The following is a 5,729-nucleotide window of genomic DNA, read 5'->3' as shown; positions in this document are numbered from 1 at the left end:
ATTAACTTAAAAAAGACATCGCTGGCCGACGCTAGGGATTGGGGGGGATTTGGGCTGTTTGCAGGAGGGGGGGGGTTTGGGCTGTTTGCAAGGTGGGGGTTTGGCTGTTAGCAAGGAGGGGGGGTTTGGCTGTTAGCGGGGGGTGGTTTTTGCTGTTAGGAGGGAAGATTTTGGCTGTCAGCAAGGGGAGGATTTTTGCTGTTAGCAGGGGGGGTTTAACTGTTAGCAAGGGGGGATTTTGGCTGTTTGCAAGGGGGGTTTTTTGGCTGTTTGCAAGGTGGGATTTTGGCTGTTTGCAAACGGGGGGGGGGGGGGGGGGGGGGGGTCTAAGCATCTCGCTGAATACAAAGGGCTCAAGGGGGAGGATTATCTGCAAGGGGGTGTCTGAGCATCTATGACTGCTCAGTGCTCAGAGCCCGCAGCAGTCAGTCAGACCCCCACACTTGCAGTATACTTCTTCCCCATAGAGCCCTCAGTCAGATTCTCAGACCCAGGGCCAGTATCAGCACCCGCTGCCGTTTGGGGGGCTCACTCGGCCACTGGGTGCTGCCTTATCCTGCTGTCATGGCACCTCCAGGAGCGGAATCCCCGGCCAGAGCGTTACCGACGCCCTGGCTGGGGATTCTGCTCCTGGAGGAGCCCCTGACATCACTGTCCATGTATGTGTTTGGCAACGCTCTGGCCGGGGATTCCACTGTTAGAGGGAGCCCCAATGGCGCTATCTACAGGGGGGGTGGCACTATCTACAGTTGGCTGTGTGTGGCATTATCTACAGGTGGCAGTATGTAATAATATCTACAAGGAGCTGTGTGTGGTAATATCTACAGTGAGCAGTGTGTGGCATTATCTACAGGGGGCAGTGTGTGGCAATATCTAAAGGGAGCAGCAGTGTGGCATTATCTACAGGGGGCTGTGTGTGGCATTATCTAAAGGGGGCTGTGTGTGCCATTATCTCCAAGGGTTGTGTGGCATTATCTACAGAGGCTGTGTGTGGCATCTACAGGGTTGTGTGTGTGGCATTATCTAGAGGAGGCTGTGTGGCATTATCTACAGGGGGCTGTGTGTGGCATTATCTACAGGGGTTGCGTGTGTCTTTGGTACTATCTACAGGGGACTGTGTCACATTATCTACAGGGGGCTGTGTGTGGCATTATTTACACGGAGCTGTGTGTGGCATTATCTACAGGGAGCAGTGTGTGGCATTATCTACAGGGGCTGTGTGTGGCATTATCTATAGGTGGCTGTGTGTGGCATTATCTACAGGGGGCTGTATGGCATTATCTACAGAGGGCACTGTATATATGGGAGCATAAACTGGGGGCCTAACCCCTATATGGGGGGCCAAATTTTTATATGGGGCACAAACTGGAGGCCGAACTTCTATATGGAGGAACAAACTGCCATTTTACTGCAGCTTTAAGTGCATTCCCCTGCAAAGGGGCCCACTAAGTCTGTGTTGCCCAAGGTCCCACATAAACCTGGAGCCGGCCCTGGCCTTTAAAGAGGCTCTGTCACCAGATTTTGCAACCCCTATCTGTTATTGCAGCAAATCGGCGCTGCAATGTAGATTACAGTAACGTTTTTATTTTTAAAAAACGAGCATTTTTGGCCAAGTTATGACCATTTTGGTAGTTATGCAAATGAAGCTTGCAAAAGTCCAAGTGGGTGTGTTTAAAAGTAAAAGTCCAAGTGGGAGTGTATTATGTGCGTACATCGGGGCGTGTTTACTACTTTTACTAGCTGGGCGTTCTGACGAGAATTATCATCCACTTCTCTTCAGAACGCCCAGCTTCTGCCAGATCACGCTGTGACGTCACTCACAGGTCCTGCATCGTGTCACACGAGCGAGGACACATCGGCACCAGAGGCTTCAGTTGATTCTGCAGCAGCATCGGCGTTAGCAGGTAAGTCAATGTAGCTACTTACCTGCAAACGCTGGTTCTGTTTGTGCATCAGGAACGTTCTGTTCCAGTTTAGGATTTAGGGACTCGCAAGTCTGGGGATCCTTGTCGTGGATTGCGAGCTTGCGTCCTTTTGGCCAAAATGATTACCAATACCCCAGGTATTTTTCATTATTATGTATATTCGCTTCTCTTGGACACAGCCGGGTCTTTGATGCTGGGAGAGCATGGTGTGTTGTTGTTTGGCATAGCAAGCAGGGTAGCCCGCTCTATGAATTATCAAGGCGTCACAAATAGGCTTCTACCTGGCTATACACGTTGTGCCTCATGACGTACACACTATCCCTCCATGTTTCACTCACTTGCACCCCATTACCCATTTATTTCTATTGAGGCACTTCATTTATTACTGCCCCCTATATTTCACTTATAGTATTACACTTGCACACACACTATTCATTTATTATTTCTTACTACACCTCCCATGCACCACACACCACTCCCCTCAAGACTAGTGGGAGTGGCTATTATTATTTAAAGCACCTGCTCGCCCTTTCATCAGCATTTCTGGCCTGGCTGTGTCCATTTGTAAGTATGGCCTTTTTCGGTGTTTTTGTATATGTCCCTGTGTTTTTATCGGTTCTACATATATACAGCCCCAGAACAAATACAGCTCAATTTAGTGCAACCCCTGCCGTATAGGTTTGTACGGCGTAAAACTACAGCTCCCAGCATGGCCCGAACAATGATAAGGATATGCTGGGAGATGCCGTTTTACAAAAATAAATCCTATCATAATCATACCACCCATCATCTCGCTGCAGACCACACAGTGACTACAGTGCTGATTAGAGGCAGAATAAACATTTACATTAGGTGACTCTCCGGTGACGTCTCAGATTCTAGTTCTTTTTCTCCATCCGGTCCAGACCTCTATGATGACTTCTCCCGGGGACAGACCATTTCTGCAGTTTGCTGCTCAGATGTCTTCAGCTTCTCACTTTACCAACATTTCTACACCTATAAATAAAGATAAAGTTATCATTATACCACAGACTACGCCCCAAAATATAATAGTGCCATACACTGCACCTCTAGTTATAATAGCACCATACACCGTGTCCCACACACACACACTGTGCCCCCTGTAGATAGTGCCTGCCATAGACCACCCCTGTATATAGTGTCCCACAAATAACTCCCCCTATAGTGCTCTACAGATAGCCCACCCCTGTATATAGCCCCCTGTAGATATAGCCCACCCCTGTACATAGAGCTCTACAGATAGCCCAACCATGTATGTAGCCCCCCCTGTAGATATAGCCCAGCCCTGTATATAGTGCTCCACATATAGTCCACCCCTGTATATAGTGTTTCACAGATAGCCCACCCCTGTATATAGCCCCCCCCTTGTACATATAGTCCACCCCTGTATATAGTGTTTCACAGATAGCCCACCCCTGTATATAGCCCCCCCTTGTACATATAGTCCACCCCTGTATATAGTGCTCCACTAGATAGTCCACCCCTGTATATAGTGCTCCACAGATAGCCCACCCCTGTATATACTATATACAAGGGTGGGCTATCTGTGGAGCACTATATACAGGGGTGGACTATATGTACAAGGGGGCTATATACAGGGATGGGCTTTCTGTGGAGCACTATAGGGGGGAGCTATTAGTGGGATACTATATACAGGGGTGGGCTATATCTAGGGCTATATCTACAGGGGGGCTATATCTACAGGGGGGCTATATCTACAGGGGGGCTATATCTACAGGGGGGCTATATATACAGGGGTGGGCTATCTACAGGGGGACCATATCTACAGGGGGACCATATCTACAGGGGGACCATATCTACAGGGCTGGGCTACATCTACAGGGCTGGGCTATATCTACAGGGCTGGGATATACACAGGGGGCTATATATACAGGGGTGGGCTATACACAGGGGGCTATATCTACAGAGGGGGGCTATACACAGGGGGGCAATATCTACAGGGGTGGGCTATATACAGGGGTGGGCTATATACAGGGGGAATATATCTACAGGGGGCTATATCTACAGGGCTGGGCTATATACAGGACGACTATATCTACAGGGGGGCTATATACTTGGGTGGGCTATCTATGGAGCACCATATACAGGGGTGGGCTATATCTACAGGGGGCTATATACTATATAGCCCACCCCTGTATATGGTGCTCTATAGACAGCCTACTCCAGTATATAGCCCCCCTGTAGATATAGTCCCCCTGTATATAGCCCAGCCCTGTAGATATAGTCCCCCTGTATATAGCCCAGCAGATATAGTCCCCCTGTATATAGCCCAGCTCTGTAGATATAGTCCCCCTGTAGATATAGTCCCCCTGTATATAGCCCAGCAGATATAGTCCCCCTGTATATAGCCCAGCCCTGTAGATATAGTCCCCCTGTATATAGCCCCCCTGTAGATATAGTCCCCCTGTATATAGCCCAGCCCTGTAGATATAGTCCCCCTGTATATAGCCCCCCTGTAGATATAGTCCCCCTGTATATAGCCCAGCAGATATAGTCCCCCTGTATATAGCCCAGCCCTGTAGATATAGTCCCCCTGTAGATATAGTCCCCCTGTATATAGCCCAGCAGATATAGTCCCCCTGTATATAGCCCAGCCCTGTAGATATAGTCCCCCTGTATATAGCCCAGCCCTGTAGATATAGTCCCCCTGTCGATAGACACCCCCGTAGATAAAGTCCCCCGTGTAGACAAAGTCCCCCCCGCAGATACAGCCACACTTCTATTACAATTTAAAAAAAAAAAAAATGTCAAACTCACCTTATTCCCGCTCCCACGCCGTCCGGCAGCCATGGAGACCTGCTCTCTTCTGCGCAGGTCTCCAGGGGGTTGAACGCAGCGTCTATGAAAGGCGCTGATTGGCTGGGCAGGATGACTTTCCCTGTCACTCAGCGCCTTTCATCGACGGAAGCGTCACTGGTACAAAAGGTACCAGTCGCTTCATTCGTGGAGAGGCGCTGAATGGCCGAGCACGGAACGTACCCGGTCATTCATTGCTTCTAATTGTACCTGTGTCCTTGCGACACAGGTACAATTATAGTGCAGGAGGAGGGGGCGCTGGCGCCCCCCTCTGAACTGCGCCCGGGGCACATGCCCCGCTTGCCCCCCCTAGCTACGCCCCTGCCTCCCCATGTGCTCCCATACAATAGTGCTACATATCGGAGATAACATATCTATAAGGCGAAATTCACACGAACGTGTGTGATTTTCTCGCGCAAAAATGCAGCGTTTTTTGCGTGTTGCAGTCCCGTGTGTCATAAGTGTTTGGTGCGTGGCTGCGTGATTTTTGCGCATATGCCATCCTTATGACACGCAGTTTTGTGGTTTAGATAAAGAAATGAAGGAGGTGGTTTTATTTTTCCCTTCATTTGTTGATCTACTGTTGCGCAAATCACGCGCAGCACACGGAATTGCATCCGTGTGCTGCGTGTGATTTTCACGCACCCATTGACTTCAATAGGTGCGTGATGCGCAAAAAACGCTTAAAGGAACAGTGTCATCACAAATTTATTTTTCATATGTTAAAGATGTTAGTGCTTTATTAAAAACGTTTATATTTATTTGTGTGTTTGTGTTTTACTTTTTCTTATTTTTACACTTTTTCTTCCCTATGGGGGCTGCCATTTTTTGTTCCATTTCTGTATGTGTCGATTAACGACACATACAGACATGGAATACAGCAGCCACAGTCCCATAGGGACTGCGAACGGCTCCCGTCCCATCCACTTCTGTGTACGCCGTCTGTGTGGGAACTGCGCATGCGCC

Source organism: Rhinoderma darwinii, chromosome 13 (assembly GCF_050947455.1).
Source record: "Rhinoderma darwinii isolate aRhiDar2 chromosome 13, aRhiDar2.hap1, whole genome shotgun sequence".
Classification (NCBI taxonomy): Eukaryota; Metazoa; Chordata; class Amphibia; order Anura; family Rhinodermatidae; genus Rhinoderma; species Rhinoderma darwinii.
The sequence above is the reverse complement of the archived record's forward strand: the minus strand, read 5'-3'. Positions refer to the sequence as shown.